The sequence below is a fragment of the Microcebus murinus genome, chromosome 12 (assembly GCF_040939455.1).
Source record: "Microcebus murinus isolate Inina chromosome 12, M.murinus_Inina_mat1.0, whole genome shotgun sequence".
NCBI lineage: Eukaryota > Metazoa > Chordata > Mammalia > Primates > Cheirogaleidae > Microcebus > Microcebus murinus.
In genome coordinates, this window is record NC_134115.1 from 67658556 (window position 1) to 67678159 (window position 19604).

The 19604-nt window shown below is 40.6% G+C and overlaps 1 protein-coding gene and 1 pseudogene across 2 annotated transcripts in view; one reads left to right on the forward strand and one right to left on the reverse strand.

Moving 5' to 3' along the window:
* Positions 1–19604, forward strand: part of SLC44A1 (solute carrier family 44 member 1) — a 176031-nt gene that overhangs the window by 151748 nt on the left and 4679 nt on the right. The window lies entirely within an intron of this gene.
* On the reverse strand, positions 1357–1829 carry LOC142874342 (Rieske domain-containing protein pseudogene; annotated as a pseudogene).

A 19604-nucleotide genomic window follows, 5' to 3' on the forward strand; every position in this document is an offset into this window, starting at 1 on the left:
TTCATCATCTATTACTATCAGGCTGTGGCAGTGACTGCTAATTGCTCTACCTGATAGATATTCTGCCCTTCTTCCTCATAATCCAGATGCACTTCTGATCAGCAAAGTGCCTGACTAAAATACGCTCTTCCATACTTCCTGGAAGCTCAAGATGGCCATGTGACATGGTTCTAGCCAATGAGATGTAAGCTGAAGTAGAAATGGGAATTTCCAAGATAATTTTGCCTTCTCAATATAGGTGCCGCCCATCCTCCTGGTTTTCCCTTTCTTTGGCGTGTCTGGAATGCAGATGTGATCCTTGGAGGAACAGCAGTAATCTTAAAAGCATGAGCAAAACTGCATGCTAAAGATGGCAGAACCAAAAGGCAGAAAGAGCCTGGTTTCTGAAGGACATTGTCACATAGCTTCTCCAGACTTGGGCTTGCTGTCTTCTGGACTTATGGTTACATGAGGAAAATTAATCCCTTCCTTGTTTAAGCCATCATTATAGGTTTCTGTTAAATGCAGCTGAGGCGCAGTCCAAACCCAGACTCTATGGTAAGTCCTGTGGGGAAGGACTTCCTGGTAGAGGCACTGGTTTTCCTGCTTTCAGACTTCCTGAAAACTGGAATAGCATCAAAATGGACTTAGCTCCAGGGGAAGAAGTGATCCCCCTGAACACAGAGGAATGCATGCAGAGGCTGGGTGGCACTTCTGTGGCTGGGATGTTGTAAAGCAGTATTGAGCACAGAGTGAAAGCCTGGGTTCTGTGATCTTTAAAGTCCATTCTAGTGCAAAAAATTTTCTAATAGTAGGAAAGTTAAAAAAAACAATAGGTAGACTTAGGGCATACCAGGTTTTCACTGGACAGTTAATGGTTTTTAGCTGTAGTCTGCATTGAGATGCATGATTTTCATTAAAATTTCTAAGAATGCACTCTCCCTCAACCCTCTTGGGTAACCATATCATAGCAATTTTAAGTTTCTAATGGAATTTTTGTTCATGTTTTATTTGTTGTAATATAATTTATCTCACGTTTTTACTACTAGAATTTTTGTATATCTTGGATTTACAAGGTTAACATGGCAGTGAAATATAGTGGCATTTTGATTTTCAGATACTAATGGATTTATTGTTTTTGTGTTTAAAGCCATAGTAGGCCAGGTATGGTGGCTCAGGCTTGCAGTGCCAGCTACTCAAAAGGCTGAGGAGGGACGGTCATCTGAGCCGAGGAGTTCCAGGCTGTAGTGCACAATGATCACACCTGTGAATAGGCACTGCACTTCAGCCTGGGCAACACAGCCAGACCCTGTCTCTAAAATAACAATAATAATAATAATAAGTTTCATTTTTTTTCCAGTGCTATATATTTTTTTATCAGAAAGGACTCTTAATTACTTTGAAATCTCCAGTGACATAAAAATCAGAATCACACTTATAAGGTTCATTAGAAAGAGTCACATAAACATTCCCATCATCCACTGTCACTGTATGAATCCTTTGCTTTATTCCTTTGGAGGACCACTTGGGTTTTGCTGATGGATCTTTAGGATTTATAGCCTGGTATAGTCGTTCTCCTGTTGCCAAAGTAATTTTGTGTTTATACCAAGGGCAAACGATACATGGTCGTCCATCAAAATCCTCTATTTCTCCCAAGTGCAAAGGTCCTCCTGAGTGGTAACAGTGAATATCCATAGTATGATATTCTCCTTAGTGGTAGAAAATGACCACTTCTCTATCATGGACAACAACTGTCATTCTTCCAGTTTTTTAATGTTATCTTCTTTGCCAACACAGACAGGAGAATATTCCTTCTTTTCAGGTTCTTGTACAGAGCCATCAAGATTCATGAGTCCTGGAGTTCTCGCTCCGCCTCCGCCTCATTCTTAACATTATTGGGATGTTTATATCCTATAAACTAACTATTAGAGGTCAATTTACTGGCAGAATTTCTGTAAATATATGAATACTCTTTATGGGACAAGGATATCTTTTTCCTCTCGTGGTGGAAGCCAGGTTCTTTGATGGGATGGATATAAGAAAGGAAAAGTTGAGTCTTTACTGAATTCTATTATTGATCCCTTGACAGTGATCTTAGGCCTGAGATAGGAGAAGGAGCTGCACAACTTTGTGAAGGTGCCCAGTGGTAACTGGAAAGCTATACGGGTACAATGGATGTTTGTTGAGTGAATGAACAAATTGGTGCCGCCTGATTGTCTCTGAGTTGAGGCTATGAGATAATATTGCACAGTCTACATGGGATGCAAATCTGTGTTTCTCAAAGTGCATCACAACAGGGAATGCTGGGAAGGTAAAAAGACAGTGCTTAAAATGGAAATTACTCAGGGTCCCATTCCGGATCTACTGAGTCAGATCTCTGCAGCTAGGGGACAGGAATCAGCATTTTAACACACTTCCACTCAGCCCAGAGTGTTCTCCTCCATAATAAACTTTGAGAACTATGAACATGCATGCTGTTCCAGTTAAAGTTTCCACGGAGGGACGGGACCTTAGAAGGAGGCAGGAATTCCAGCGGGAGCCAGATTTGGGGTGTTCATTCTTGAGATGGCAGCTGTAACAAATGTGCTTGTCTCTAGCGACACCTGCTGGTTGAGTCACAATTAGCAAACTCAACTCCTAAAATGGACACAGGTGTTTTACCCAGCCTACAATACTGAGAGTGCTGCGTTTTAATGTTTGAATTCTAAGAGCGACAATTAATGTACCCAAAGCCCAGGTGTCTGGGAGACACTAGCTTTTCGATTTGCGTCCTATTTTCACTAGATTTCATGTTGAATCAATGTATACTTGAAGAATACTGTTCTTTGTCTTACATATTCCTTAGAATAAGTGTTCCTAGTTCACGTTCATTTGAAACATTATCAACGTTTGGATTTCCTCTGAAAGGCTTTACTGAACTTTTTGACTATTGAATTTATTATCTGAGTTTGTTTTAGGGAAATAATAAGAAGCCAATTCTCAGCTCTCATTGAAGACTCTAGGCAAGAAAAAAATATAGTACCATGGTATCTTAAAGAAATTGGCTCTTTTACTGAGCACCTACTATATGCCAGTCCTTGACTCGTGGAGCACACAGTTCAGGGATGGAGAGGGGGTAGGTGTGGTCAGTGCAGCCATGGAATTGTGTGCAATATGGAAGCACCTGGGGGCGAGAGGGGAATAATTTATCCTATTGGCATGGGATGGGGCCAAGGAACAAGGTGAGGGCTGGGAAAAATTTGTTCCTCCTGTAATCCTAGCACTTTGGGAGGCCAAGATGGGAGGATCGCTTGAGGTCAGGAGTTTAAGACCAGCCTGATCAAGAGCGAGACCCTGTTTCTACAAAAAACAGAAAAAAAATTAGGCATGATGGCACAAGCTTATAGTCCCCAGCTACTTGGGAGACTGAGGCAGGAGGACTGTTTGAACCCACAAGTGTGAGGTTGCAGTGAGCTATCATGCACTCCAGCCTGGGCTACAGAGCAAGACCTTATCTAAAAAAAAAATACTGTTCTTCCAGACATTACTGTGTCTGAAGTTCCCAGAAGAAGCTGGTATGTGCTAAGGCATAGATAGAGGTGTGAGACAGCATTTGGGATATATGTCCTTGGAAAGGAGTAACCTCCAAGTAATTTGCTCTTGTAAAGTGTGAGGCTGGGGGAGGGGGGGAAAGGGCATTTATTGAAACCTTAAAATCTGTACCCCCATAATATGCCGAAATAAAGAAAAAGTGTGAGGCTGTGATGGGAGATGAGGCCAAGGAGTCAGGTCAGGACTCACCCACCTGCCAAGGTTAGATTTTATCCTATAGATGGTGATAAACCACAGAAAGGTTTAAATGTCAGATTTGTTTTTATCACATTGTTTATTCCACTGGAATATCAATGCACAAAGTATAGCACATCCTATTTATCTGAGAGCGGTCAAATCCAACTGAGTAGAAATTCCTGGTTAACACTGTATCTGTTAGTTGAGAATTTCATGCAGATTCAACACAAGAAGTCCCATTCCATTTGGACAATCTCTTAGCATATTCTAGTAAACAGATTTGGCCTGAGTGCTCTAACAGGGTTTCTTCTTGTGGAGATATTTGACAGAGCTGCATTTCTGTGCCTTTTATATCAGAGATTCCGCACTGCAGCCTCTCCTTGTCCCATCGGCGCCCCCCATCCCAGCACTCCCCATCACAGACACCCCAGAAAATCCCAGAGGTGTCCTTACTGGGGCCACACGCTGAGCACTTGTTCACATTCAAGGCATGAAATAAACCACTTCACTCTTTGCTGCATAATTTTACATGCTTTTAAAGTGATAATGAATATATTTCCATGTTGCCTTTCACAACAGGGGGAGTTGCTTCTCCTCTTTCTTTACCCTGTGAAAGGAGCTAATGATACCTTCTCTTGAGGATTGAGTGAGAAAAACGTATGTAAAATCCTGAGACCAGTACCCAACACATAGCAGGTCCTTAATAAACGGTAGGTCCTCTCCCTTTTTTTCTCTCTTTCCCTTGATATCAGGGAGCCATCAAAAGACAGGAAAGCACACAGCCCTCAGACTGCAGCAGTGGAAAGCGGCCATTCGATCGTGCTGTTCTGTGCCGTCCTATGGGGCTCACCTCTGGAATAGGTTAATTAAATAAGAGCGCTTTTCTCAGCTTACAGATTTTCTGTCCCAATCTCTCTGTAAAGATTTCGAGCTCTTCCAGGGATGGAGTCTGACAGTCATTAACCAGCTCCCCACTCTTTCTGCTCCCTTGCCACTTCAGACCTGTCAATATTTGCTCACCACTAGACGTGGGCCACAGCCCTGGTGTGATCCCCACAGCCAGGCTGTCCTGGCCTATGGCTGGGCTGCCCCAGCTGTGTAGATAAGCAACGGGTGCCTGACTGGCCCGGCCCCAAATCAGGAGAGGGTCCTGATTTGGGGCCACTCTTGCCAAAGTATGACTTTCTAATTATCAGATATGGCCTAACAGACTGTGGTTTCTTGTTCATTAGCCAAGTCAATGGCTTAAAGGACATTACTCTCAAAAATGTAGCCCAAAGTTAATCTTTGACTCAGAGAGACAACATTTTTCGGGACAGTCCCCATTGCACATATCTTGCTCTGTTGTACTCATCTACTTTTCATTTAATTATTCTAGAAATGCCAAGATGTTGGCAAATGGTGACTGAACAAATTTTGGCAGTGAACAGGACAATCAAAACAGAGCCAAGTGACAGAAGATTGAAAAGCCACGAAAGAAAAAAGACAAACTGAGGAAGCCTAGTATTAGCATAGAGATGTATGGTGGGAAATGTGCTGGTTTGCAAAGCTTTAGCATGTCTGGATAGCACTAATACAAACGCCCAAGGTGGCTGCAGGACTAGGCTGGTGCCTGATACGGGGACAGAATGCTGATCCTGAAATATTACCTTGCTTATTTGTACTCGAAGGATTTTTAAAGCAGGTTCAAAGCAGGTAATTTTTACTTTAGTGTTTAATAAGCTCACAGGGTAGAAAGGGGGATTGTACGTTCATTGTAGTTTTACAAAGATACTGTGTTTTGGGAAATACACGAGTCAGGAGAAAACAACCTTTGGACAGACCATATATCCCAATCTGGGATTTGGAGGGTTTGAACATCCTCTACTCCAGGAAGCCTCTTGTTTGCTTTGGAACTCCCAGTGTATCGGGTACAGCCAACTATTAATTATTAACAGAAATGAATTTAGTCATTCCTACCTTCCACCCGGGTCAGAAGTTCTTTTAGAAGGCAACGTGTTTCCATGATGCCTGCTCTGGTGGTTAGAGAACAAAATCTGCTGCTTGTACCTTCCACACAGTGCTCTTTGCTCGGTCCCTTGGAACAGCTGGTGCCTGTGCTGATTGGCAGCCCGTCAAACATTCAATCAGAGGTCTCTTTTGTCCGCTGTTGTTCGGAACAAATGCATGGGGGCCAGAGCCCTCCCCTCCCAGGATCCCCTGAATGTGGGATGCACCCTGTTGCTTTATAACATCCCCAAGGTTTGGGCAAGAAAAGAGGAAAGAGGCCAAGTGTCCTATTTTACTTCTTGTTAGATTGCTAGGAAAAGGGAGGAGGTTAGAACACTTGATTAACTAAAAGTCAGAGTGTCATCTGCAACTTTTACTATTTAGGAAACACTGGTTTCCTATTAGGTATGGAAAATTTAAGTTACAAACATTCTTTCATGTGTCACAGGAGACATGTGCGGGGGGGGTATGAGGGAGGGTTGCAAAGACTCTTCTACAGGAATCACACATCCTTTTTTTTGTACATCTCTTTCTTTTCTTCCAGCATAAAGAGGTCTACAAAGTGTCAGAAAGTTGAGCTGCTTAGGAGTCAGTGCCGTGCTTATCTAAAAATGAGGGTCTAGAGCAGGGGTCCTCAAACTTTTTAAACAGGGGGCCAGTTCACTGTCCCTCAGACCGTTGGAGGGCCGGACTATAGTTTAAAAAAAACTATGAACAAATTCCTATGCACACTGCACATATCTTATTTTGAAGTAAAAAAACAAATGGGCAAAAACACCCGCATGTGGCCCACGGGTCCTAGTTTAAGGACGCCTAATCTAGAGGAATGTGCTGTTGTATTACTTCTTATCCTACTGAGCAAAGCACTGCAAAAGTGCATTCAGAAAGACAGAAACCTAGCATAATTTTGATACATAAAAAGTGTTCAGCAAATGTTGAATAAACTAATAAATATGAAGAGTTTCAAAAGTTTAATAACCATATCATATATTTTTTAAAGGCAAATGTTTTTAAAATAAATTTTAAAAATAATTTCATTTTAAAATTACTTATTTTTTATTATAAACCAATACCCGGAAATGGTCCCTCTGGTTTTCAAACATATGGACTGATAAATGAAATGCATTAGTATTTTATGGATTAGATGTGCTAGCATCGTGTCTACTGCTCCAGGAGCAGCTACTGGTTACTGAACGTGTACTAGGCAAAAGCTACCGTGCTAAGGGCTTTATGTGCATACTCTCTCGACACCCTCGTAAGTATTATAAGACATAGAGTTGTTCCCATTTTAAGGATTCAAACACAATGACTCAGGCTTTACCCTGAGGAATTTAGAGACACCATTTTACAATGAATTTTTAAAATATTATGCAAATGTTATGCACAATGATTCAGAAGCTTAAGTCACTTACTAGAGGTCAGAGAGCCCCTAGCAAGTTATTTAAGTGAGCATTAGAGCCGCAATCATTAACAGAGTTCTCAATTACAGGAGTTAATAGCCCATGTTCAGAACACAGAGCAACAGGCCAGGCACAGTGGCTCACGCCTGTAATCCTAGCACTCTGAGAGGCCAAGGTGGATGGATCATTTGAGCTTAGGAGTTCGAGACCAGCCTGAGCAAAAGCAAGAGCAAGACCCCGTCTTTACCAAAAATAGAAAAAAATTAGCCGGGCATGGTGGTGCATGCCTGTAGTCCCAGCTACTCAGGAGGCTGAGGCAGGAGGATCACTTGAGCCCAGGAGTTTGAGGTTGCTGTGAGCTAGGCTGACGCCACGGCACTCTAGCTTGAGCAACAGAGTGATACTCCCTAAAATAAAATGAAAAATGGAAAACAGAGCACGAACATTCATAATCAAGTCTTGCATTAGGTTCATAATACTCTGGGAGTCTCCTTTTAATTCCTTCAGGACATAGGTGCCTTGTTCTTATTTTCCAGCTTTGCGTAGGGGGGCTTAACTCTTCCACTAACTTTGGGCCTCTGATAGGAGTGAACGTGGTGCTGTGCATGCTCCCGTCTTTCACTGGGGGCCAGTTGAGAGGAGAGGAGACGTCATTGGCTGGACTTTCCTACCTGAGTTATGACAATAAGGAAGTCCACCAACTCCTGTTTTTCCCTCAAGGTCAGTGTTACGTCTAGCAAGCTAGGTGCTCAAGCCAAGTAGTATGAAATTTCCTCTTAGATGAAGAGGGTGAAAGTTGGCCCTACTGTACAGGGGGGCCCTCATGCTCCGGGACTCCCATGCTGGCCTTGGGAGGCTGGATCTCCTGCTCCAGCCTTCCCTATCAGCTGCCAGGAGACAGCCCGTGGATAGGGCAGTCCTACCTCATGGGATGGAGAATGGATGTGGCCATTGGCTAAGGGAGCCAAATTTGCATAATATTTTAAAAACTCATTGTAAAATGGTAGTCTCTAAATTCCTTGGGGCAAAGCCTGGTCTGAGCATCCTACTTGTGGTCTGCACAACGTTAAACATTTGTTCTTCCAAACCCTCAGAGTAGCATCGCCAACTTAAATGAAGAAGAAATTTTAACTTATCTGTCCTGTTATTCTGAGTCAAACAAGTTTTTGGGTAAGATATTCAAATTACCCAAATTTAAAACTCTAGGGTTTTTCATAGCTCTTCCTTCTCCCCAATCATTTCCCAAGTCAGGCCCTGTGTGGGACATAGTAGGTACTTAAAAGTTTAGTGATTAAATGGACAAAAGAAAAGAGGGTGAGAGGGGAGGAAGTAGGGAGGCAGAGTTAGAAAGTGAGTATTAAAAATCTACCCTAAGGTTGTGTGAGGAAACAGCTCTTTTAAAAGTCATTTGAATTTGTGTATTAAAAATCTCAAGAATGTACACATCCTTTACCCAGTAATTCTATGTTTAGAAATTAAGGATGTGTGAAAAGATTTTGCCACAAATGAGAGTATTGTTCCTAATTATAAAATATTGCAACCAACATAAATGTCCAACAATAGGGAATCAGGTCCATGAATTATGGTACATCTATACTTGTTCTCCTAGCCTTTTCCATCTCAATAAATAACACCATTGTTAAACCAGTTGCTCAAACTGAAAACCTAGCATCATCCTTAAATTTGCCTCCCTCTCTTTCTTTTTTCTTTCTTTCTTTCTTTTTTTTTTTTTTGAGACAGGGTCTCACTTTGTTGCCCAGGCTAGAGTGAGTGCCGTGGCGTCAACCTAGCTCACAGCAACCTCAAACTCCTGGGTTCAAGCAATCCTCCTGCCTCAGCCTCCCGAGTAGCTGGGACTACAGGCACACGCCACCATGCCCGGCTAGTTTTTTTTCTATATATATTAGTTGGCCAATTAATTTCTTTCCATTTTTATAGTAGAGACGGGGTCTCGCTCAGGCTGGTTTTGAACTCCTGACCTCCAGCAATCTGCCCGCCTCGGCCTCCCAGAGTGCTAGGATTACAGACGTGAGCCACCGTGCCCGGCCTTGCCTCGCTCTCTTTCAACCTGTCATTTCAAGTCCTATTGTTTTCCAAACTATATAGAGTCGTCTTATAGATATAGATGCCAACAAGCCTAAAAGCCAATGTATAAAAAAAGTATGAATGCTTGTAAGGGTTTACTCACCATGGTTACAGAAGGAAATACATTGTTCAAGTAGCCAGTTGACTCTGCCAACATCATGGAAGAGGAAATTAACCAAGAGCCATGGAGAAACATGGACAAGGAAGAATTAGGAAACAATGATATAGGGTTGCATGCATAACACCTATATGTACAGTACTATACTTTATGATCTAAGAGATTTTTCAAAGTTAAATTTGGTTAGATGCGATCACTATGCCTTTTGACCTTGAACACCAGGGCCCCTGCTTTTGCCCTCCTCCTTCTACAGGTCAAGGAGTCCACAGGACTAAGGGGGTGTGTCCACCCTAAGCCCAAGACCACTTGCCAGAAACCCCAGATCCTAGAACTCCCTCCCCAGAGAAGGCCTGTAGGGGTCTCCTCTCCAGGTACTTCCTCCTAAGGGTGCATACTGGCTGTGACTGTGGCGGGGGGAGCTTGGACTCATGGGCCCACACAGGTGAGTGTGAGAGGCCCCTCGTGGTGTCCCCTGTGTTGTGGGCTGGAACAAGGATGGGAAGAGCCTGGCAGCACGGTCTTCCATTTGTCCTCTTGCCTCAGACCTCACAAAGGTGAGCAGCCACCCAGGATCCGATGTTTACTGCTGAGTATTGGTACTCTCCCACTCTGATGTAATATATGATTCTGTTCTATCTCAAATCCAACTACTGCATCTACAAAGGTTATAAACAATTAGTGTTTTAAAAGATAAGCAAAAATAAGAAAATAAACTACACTCACAAATTCTCTGATCTAGATAACCACTGTAACAACTTGAAGATATTTTTACATCCATATGTGTGGAATAGATATGTAAATATATGTAGTATATACTCACATTTTAAAAACAAAATTGGATTATATTACTATAGAATCTGTTTTCTTCACTCAAAATTATATCATGTACAATTTTCTACGTCAGTAATACCCACCAAAAACATTATTTTGATTGACTAAATGGTGTTTCATTATATAGATTGCACACATTTACTATTGCACTATACAACTCTAAGCTCTGGTATATACATTGTTGAACATGGTGCTTACAATTTGATGGGGGAAACAGGCATCCAGCTAATAAACAGGAAAAAACACATAAGCATAATTTGTGATAAATGCCATGAAAAGAATAGGATACTACAAGAGAAAATAATAGGGGTTGCTGATGGTCTGTCTGAGGGAAAAGTTTGGACTTGAAGGATGAAGGATTTGGCATGTGGAAAACTGAGGAAGAATATTCTAGGCAAACAGAACAGCATATTTGAAAGCCCTGAGGTGGGAAAATGCTTAATATAAGAATTACTAGGGCCGGGCGTGGTGGCTCACGCCTGTAATTCTAGCACTCTGGGAGGCTGAGGCGGGCGGATTGCTCCAGGTCAGTTCGAAACCAGCCTGAGCCAGACCCGTCTCTACTAAAAATAGAAAGAAATTAATTGACCAACTAAAAATATATATACAAAAATTTAGCGGGGCATGGTGGCACATGCCTGTAGTCCCAGCTACTCGGGAGGCTGAGGCAGAAGGATTGCTTGAGCCCAGGAGTTTGAGGTTGCTGTGAGCTAGGCTGACGCCATGGCACTCACTCTAGCCTGGGCAACAAAGTGAGACCCTGTCTCAAAAATAAATAAATAAATAAAAATAATTCCTAGGAACTGAAAGATGGTCACCGTGGCTCATGCTCAGTGAGGCTGGGACAAGTGGAGCTGGAGGCCTTCCATGCCACTCGAGGCGTGTTGTATTTTCAATCTGTGGCAGTGACGTGATCGGACTTACACTTCGGAAAGCTTACTCTGCCTGTTCTGTGTAGGAGAATGGCTTGGGGACAAGAGTGTCAGATGGGAGACTGGTCCAGGAGTACTGCAATAATCCAAACAGGATGATGGGGGCGTAGAGAAAAATATTTGTGTCATTCCGCCTTTCTACATGAATTGCTTCAAAATAAAATTCCCTGGAACATGTAATGCATCACTACTTCCACAAGGTGGCAATGTCTTAGTTATTAAGCCACGCGGAGGGTTTCATGGGGTTACTTGGCGTTTGGCATTTTTCCTAAGGTTCGGTATTTTTTATGTTTGATCTTTGCTTTGCATTGACATTTACATTCTTTTTTAAATCCCAAGCATGTAATAAATTTTATAGTTCTTGTGTTAAAATAATAGTTTAAATAATTCCCCCGACTGGGAGAATGTAAAGGTCTCTGCCCACACATTTTCAGTCTCCCACTACTACTTTGCATCTTTTTCCAATTTTAAAAATAATGATAATGATAACCAAATAATATACACTGCACCTCTTATGAGTGAGTCATCGTGCTGGGTCTTTATATACATTACCTCATTTACTCTTGCAGAGTAGATGGTGCTCTGCCCATTTTATAGACAAGAAAACAAGCTAGGGAAGATTGGTAATTTGCCCATATTTATTATCTGCCAGTGCCTGAATTCAAGCCCAATCTTTTAAAACAAATTATGAAATGGATAAATTGGTAAATAAGCAAATAAATGAGTAAATAAATAATATTCTATGCATAGATGGATTGAAAAAATCATTTTTTCATTACAGATAATAAAATACATCAGTTATAACAAGTTAAAAATGCAACCCCAAATATGCAAGTATGACAAAATAATATTCTCATTACCCAAAGATCATAGCTATTAATCTTCTGGCACATTTCCTTTGTGTGTGTGTGCATGTGTGTGGTGTGTGTATATCTATCTATCTATTATTTAATTCAGGTCATATTAAATATAAAAGGTTATAGTAAACTAGATACATATTACATAATTTCTATTTTCTGTTTTCCCATAACATTATTAGAATTTCCCAATGGTATTAAAATATCCTTGAGGCTGGGCACCATGGCTCACACCTGTAATCCTAGCACTCTGGGAGGCCGAGGCAGGCAGATTGCTTGAGGTCAGGAGTTCGAAACCAGCCTGAGCAAGAGCGAGACCCTGTCTCTACTATAAATAGAAACAAATTAATTGGCCAACTAATATATATAGAAAAAATTAGCCGGGCATGGTGGCGCATGCCTGTAGTCCCAGCTACTCGGGAGGCTGAGGCAGTAGGATTGCTTGAGCCCAGGAGATTGAGGTTGCTGTGAACTAGGCTGACCCATGGCACTCACTCTAGCCTGGGCAACAAAGTGAGACTCTGTCTCAAAAAAAAAAAAAAAAATCCTTGAAAGCAGGACCAATAAATTTATAATATTCTTTCATTTGAATGTACTACATTCCATTCAATAATTCTACAACTGAAGTTAGCAATTTCCTTTCAAAATTCAGGGATTATTAACAATCCTACAATGATCATCTTTGTATAGAAATCTTTGTATCTCTGCCCTTTTTGTTAAAGATGCATTCCTAGAACTTGAATGACTTAGTGGATAAAAAGAAATGAGCTATTTTTTTTGAGACAAGGTCTTGCTCTGTCACCAGGCTAGAGTGCAGTGGCATCATCATAGCTCACTGCAACCTCAAACTCCTGGGCTCAAGCGATCCTCCTCCCTCAGCCTCCCGAGGAGCTGGGACTACAAGCGTCCAGCCCGACGCCCAGCTATATTTTTTCTATTTTTGGTAGAGACGGGGTCTCACTCTTGCTCAGGCTGGTCTTGAACTCCTGACCTCAAGCAATCCTCCCACCTCAGCCTCCCTGAGTGCTAGGATTACAGGTATGAGCCACCATGTCCAGCCTAATAATTTAAATTTTTATGATACCTAATTTATTGATAATTTGTGTTCTCTTGCCTTTTTCTGTTCCAAAATCCCTCTTTAGGCCCCCAAATCAGTAAAATACTTACCTATATTTTCTTCCATTGTTTTCAATTATTTTCTTTTTTAAATTAAGTTGTATTTTATATTCACTTTTAGTGGTCTTGTTTCTTTCACTTTTTATATTTATTAATAATTAGAAATAATTTTGTTATATAATATGGACTAAGCCCCATTTATTAAGTAATTTATAACTTTCCCTATTGATTTGTGTGATGTTTTATCATATGGAGTAGATCCGTAATAGTCCAAGAAGTATGCTATTTTAGAGTTTGGACTTTGTGATCAGTCACATTTGGGTTGAGAGCCTAGCTCTATCTTTTTGGATGTGGTCAAGTTACTTAGCCCATCTAATTCTCAGTTTCCCCTTCTATAAAAGAGGAACTATAGGGAGGATTCCATTATGCTGGGCATGCAGAACAGTTAGCATGGGCTGTATCACCTAGGAAACATTCAATATGGTACATATCAGTTACTATGATTATGACTATGATATTTATAAAGTTATTTCATGACTTTAATAAATCCTAATTTATTTATTTATTTATTTTGAGACAGAGTCTCACTCTCTTGCCTGGGCTAGAATGCCATGGCGTCAGCCTAGCTCACACAAACTCCTGGGCTCAAGCAATCCTTCTGCCTCTGCCTCCAAAATAACTGGGACTACAGGCGCGCGCCATTGTGCGTGGCTACTTTTTTCTATCTTTGGTTGTTTGGCTAATTTTCTTTCTATTTATAGTAGAGACGGGGTCTCAGTCTTGCTCGGACTGGTCTCGATCTCCTGAGCTCAAGCTATCCTCCAGTGAGTGCCGTGGCGTCAGCCTAGCTCACAGCAACCTCAAACTCCTGGACTCGAGCGATCCTTCTGCCTCAGCCTCCCGAGTAGCTGGGACTACAGGCATGCGCCACCATGCCCGGCTAATTTTTTATATATATATCAGTTGGCCAATTAATTTCTTTCTATTTATAGTAGAGACGGGGTCTCGCTCTTGCTCAGGCTGGTTTTGAACTCCTGACCTTGAGCAATCCGCCCGCCTCGGCCTCCCAAGAGCTAGGATTACAGGCGTGAGCCACCGCGCCCGGTCCGAAGTTTTTTATAGTTCTTTTGTTTTTCTTTTCTAAAATTGAGATACTATTCACATATCATAAAATTCACCATTTTAAAGTGTACAATGCATGTTTTTTGGCATATTTACAAAGCTATGAAACCATGACCACCATCTAACTCCAGAACATTTCATTGCCTCAAAAAGAAGCCCCATGCCTTTTAGCAGTCAATGCCTGTTCCCTTCACCCAGCACCTGGCAACCACTATTCTACTTTATTTCTCTATAGATTTGCCTATTCTGAACATTTCATGTGAAAGGAATCACACAATAGGTGGACTTTTTTGTTGGCATCTTTCACTTAGCATAATGTTTTCAAGGTTTAACCATGTTGTAACATATTCCAGCATTTCATTCCTGTTTATGGCTGAACAATATTCTCTTGTGCAGTATACTACACTTTGTTTATCCATTGATCAGTTGATGGATATTTAGGTTGTTTGTGCCTTTTAGCTATGATAAATCATGCTGCTATGAACATTTGTGTACAAAGTTTTGTGTGGACGTATGTTTTCAGTTCTCTTGGGTATATACCTGGAGCGGACTTGCTAGGTCATATGGTAACCCTCTATTGAACTTTTCTGGGAATGTTAAATTGTTTTACAAAGCGGCTGCACCATTTTACATTCTCAATAGCAATATGTAAGGGTTCTAATTTCTCCACATCTTTGACATGAGTAATTTTCCATCTTTTTGATTATAGCCATCCTAGTGGGTGTGAAGTGGTATCTCATTGTGGTTGTTTTGATTTTGTTTTTGATTTGTTTTAAGACATGGGGTCTGGCTTTGTTGCCCAGGCTAGAGTGCAGTGGCTCTTCACAGACACGATCCCACTACCCATCAGCACGGGAGGTTTGACCTGCTCTGTTTCTTGCCTGGGCTGGTTCATCCCTCCTTAGGCAACCTGGTCATTTCCCCGCTCTGGGGAGGTCACCCTATTATTGACAAACTTAGTGCAGATACCCAATCGGCATAGTGTAGTTTTCGCTACAGCCGAAAACTCCTGAGCTCGAGCGATCTTCCTGCTGCAGCCTCTAAAGTAGGGAGTAGCTGGTACCACAGCCATGCACCAACATCATTGGGGTTTTGTTTTGCATTTTCCTAATGCCTAATGATGTTAATCACTTTTTCATGTGTTTATTGGCTATTTGTATGTGTCTTTTGGAGAAATGTCTATAAAAATACTTTGCCCATTTTTTAATTGGGTTGTCTTTTTGTTGTTGAGTGTAAGAGTTCTTCATATATTCTGGGTACTAGACCCTTATTAGATATATGATTTGCAACTATTTTCTCCCTCCCTCTGGGTCATCTTTTTTTTTTCGTATTTTCCTCCCACCCCCTTTTTTCCCCTGAGACATTGTCTTGCTCTTGTTGCCCCAGCTAGAGTGCAGTGGCGTAATCACAGCTCACTGCAACCTCAAACTCCTGGGCTCAAGTGATCCTCCTGCCTTGGCCTCCCACAGTGCTGGGATTACAGGTATGAGCTAACCGTCCCCCGCCTGGCCTGGGTTATCTTTTCACTTCTTTTGAAGCTAAAAGTTTTTAATTTTGATGAAGTCAAATTACCTATCTTTTCTTTGATTATATATTCTTTTTTGTCATATCTAAGAAACCATAGCCCAATCTAAGATCACAAAGATCTATCCCTAAGTTTTCTTCTGCGTTTTATAGTTTTAGCTCATACATTTATGTCATTGATCTATTTTGGGTTAATTTTGTCTATGTTGTATATGGAGGGAGTTAGGTGTCCAACTTTCTTCATCTGCCTATGGATATCCAATTGTCCCATCACCCTTTGTTGAAAGACTATTCTTTCCTAATTGAATGGTCTTGGCACTTTGTCATGGTCAAATCAATTAATCATAAACGTGTGGGTTTATTTCTAGACTTGAAATTTTATTCCATTGGCCTATATGTCCTAGTTGAGCTTTTGATAAATATTGGAGTGAAATGAATACTTTTTATTCTCTAACAAGTGCCTGGAGTATAGTTGAACACTGGCTCATGCTTTTTAACTGTCATCTGGCATGAGTAAGAGATTGACATCCTCTTCTGAGACATGAGGATCTTAAGAAGGGCATATACCTGAAAAGAGAGTATAACTCTGACTTGCTCCTAGAGTCTCCTTAGAGACAAACAAATAAGATCCAAATGGTAGTCCACATAGCTTGGCTAAAATAATGTGAAGCCTAGTAATTTTTAGGCAGGTATAACTCCGTACACCCATCTCAGCACCCTGAAATTCACACTATTGGGGGTCCCTACTCTGTGATGTGCACAACAAAGCAGCTTTGATTTGAGGACTTTTATTTTCTGGCATTCTTCCAACATAAACTATACACAGCAAAGTTACCAAAGACAGTAAGTTGATTACATGAAATTACCATTTTTTTATAGGTCAAAACAGTTGAATGGTGGCTATGGTTTTTGAACAGTTGATATATAGCCCTTCTTTGTCAATAATTAGCTAGTAGGCCAACTATCTCTCCAAGCCTCCTTATTAAAGATAATAAAACCTTATCATTTGTGTATAATAGAATGATCAGTCTTTCTGTTTTGCTTTGTTGAAGGTGGGGGTGGAGAGGCATCTATAGGAGTGTAGAAAACTTTTACAAAATATTAGATTATTAACAAGCAAATTATAAAGAAGGGGGCAGAGACAATTATACCCTGGGCCTGGAAGCTTCATCCTTCAGTCTTTAGAGACCAAAGCTTTGTCGCATTATGGTCTGCTATAACAACTCAAGATTGATCTCTCTCTTCCTGTTTACTACTGCCAGGGATCCTAGAATAGCATGACATAGTTTGTGTCTGGTAATGTTCAATCTTGATGACAGCTGGCACAAGAAGCATAACCCTGAACCCTGAAACAAAGATGGTTTTCTGCTCGGCACAATTTCTATTACAGTGTATTTACAGCAAGCTCAGAAAGATAGCCCAGACTTATAAATAAATTTATTCCTTTTTAAGTTGTTAAAAATCGAGTCTTCCATTTGACCTTATAAAACTTGAGAACTCTGTTCATTGAAAGACACCATTAAAAGAGAGGAAAGGCAAGCCACAGACTAGAAAAAGATATTTGCAAAACACATATTTTATAAAGGACTCCTACCTAAAATTTATAAAGAGCTTCTTCAAATCAATAAGAAAAATACATGCAACCCAAATGGATAAAAGACTCAAGAAAACACTTTACAAAAGAATATAGCCAAGGGGATAGAGCCTATACAATGAAGCTTAACATCTTTAGTTATCAAAGACATGCAAATTAAACTACGAGATATCACTACACCCCCACCAGAATGGTTAAAATTAAAAGTTTTGCCTAGGTTTTGAAGTAACTGGAACTCTCATACACTACTCATGGGAAAATAAATCAGTACAGGCATACTGGAAACCTCTTTGGCTGTAATGATTGATGCTAAAAATAAATATATAAGACTCAGCAAGTCCACTCCTGGTTATGTACCCAACAGAAATGTATGCACATGTGCACCAAAAGACATGTTCAAGAATGTTCATGGGGGCCGGGCCTGGTGGCTCATGCCTATAATCCTAGCACTCTGGGAGGCCGAGGCGGGCAGATTGCTCAAGGTCAGGAGTTCAAAACCAGCCTGAGCAAGAGAGAGACCCCCGTCTCTACTAAAAATAGAAAAAAATTAATTGACCAACTAAAAATATATATACAAAAATTTAGCTGGGCATGGTGGCGCATGCCTGTAGTCTCAGCTACGGGAGGAAGTAGGATCACTTGAGCCCAGGAGATTGAGGTTGCTGTGAGCTAGGCTGATGCCACGGCACTCACTCTAGCCTGGGCAGCAAAGTGAGACTTTGTCTCAAAAAAAAAAAAAGAATATCCTACACTCAGGTTTGGCTGAAAAAAAAAGAAAAAAATAAAAATAAAAAAATAAAAAAAAAATAAAAATAAAAAAAAAAAAAGAATATTCATGGAGGGATTATTTATAATAGCCCCAAACTGGAAATGACTCAAATGTCCAAAAAGAGTAGGATAGATAAATAAATTATAGTGTATTCATACAATGGCATACTATACAGAAATGAAAAAGAATGAACTACAGCCAACTTGAAACAACATGAACAAATCTCACAGACATTATGTTGAGAAAAAAGCCAGACATAAAAAACTATAGTAGTATGATTCCATTTCAATCAAGTTCAAGAGCAGGAAAACTAATCTATGGTGAAAGAAGTCAGAATAGTGGTTACTTTAGGGAGTGCTTTGACTGAGAAAGGGCATGAGGGAGCCTTCTTGGGTGCTGGAAATATTCTACATGTTGATATGGATGGTGTTATATGGGTACATACATGTGCAAAAATTCATTAGCCATGTATGCTTAAGATTTGTGCACTTTAATATATTTAAGTTGTAACTAAATTTCAAAAAATCATTTTAAAAAATAAGTCTTCCAGACACCATCCCCTCCTCTGTACAGTTGGGCAACTGTCCCTTCTCATTCCCAGCAGATGACTAGAGGGGTATTCTCTGAAGAGGTTGAGACAGTACAGAAACAGGGGTACCATACCTGTTTAACAGGGGAATTAAGGAAAAGTCTGTATGCTGAAAGTAGAGAACTTGAGGCTTTCTTCCCTCTCTTAGCTCCTAGAATTCTAGCAACCAGACCTTCCCTCAACAGGCAAGAAACAGGAAAGTTATTAGCTGGGGAATCTGACCACCCCAAAGGACAGTACCCAAAGATGCCAACTTGGGGGATGGGGTTCTCAAACTAACAAGCCCAGTCAGGTCACTCTATAGTGAAGCATTTCAATGACCCACAAATGAAAAAACTTCCAATTAGTTTTAGTACTCCATTCTTAAATAAAAATTACCAGTCCTTGGGGCAAGTCTCTACTGTGGAAGAAACAAAGACAACAACAACAACAAAACAACTTGGGGGAAACAGACTGTAAGGTGGAAGACTTTCTTTTTTAAATTACTAAACTCAGATAATAGATAAGGTTGTATTCATGAAAACAGTTCACTATTTAAAAGAGGCAGACTCAAGGTACCAAAAAAGCGCTCTTGAAAATTAAAAATATAAAAATGTAAAACTCAATAGAGGAGTTAGAAGATGAATTTGAGGAAATCTCTCAGAAAGTAGAGTTAGAACAACAATGGAAAAGATGAAATGACAGACCTATTCCAGGGGATTCAACATTGGATTAATTCCTTTATACCATAAAAAAGCAAAATTTTCTTGGTCCAGCTAATTCAATGTAGCCTTGGACTTTAAGTCTGAGAAGCGTGTTCTGTCCTCCCAAGGTATCTGACACAAAGAGAAAATTCAGGAAGCTTTGAAATGAGTGTTCTAATCACTCCTTGGGATGAACTAGATTATGCTGGTTTTTATGTTCAAGGGTAGTGGGAAAGATAGAGCATCAA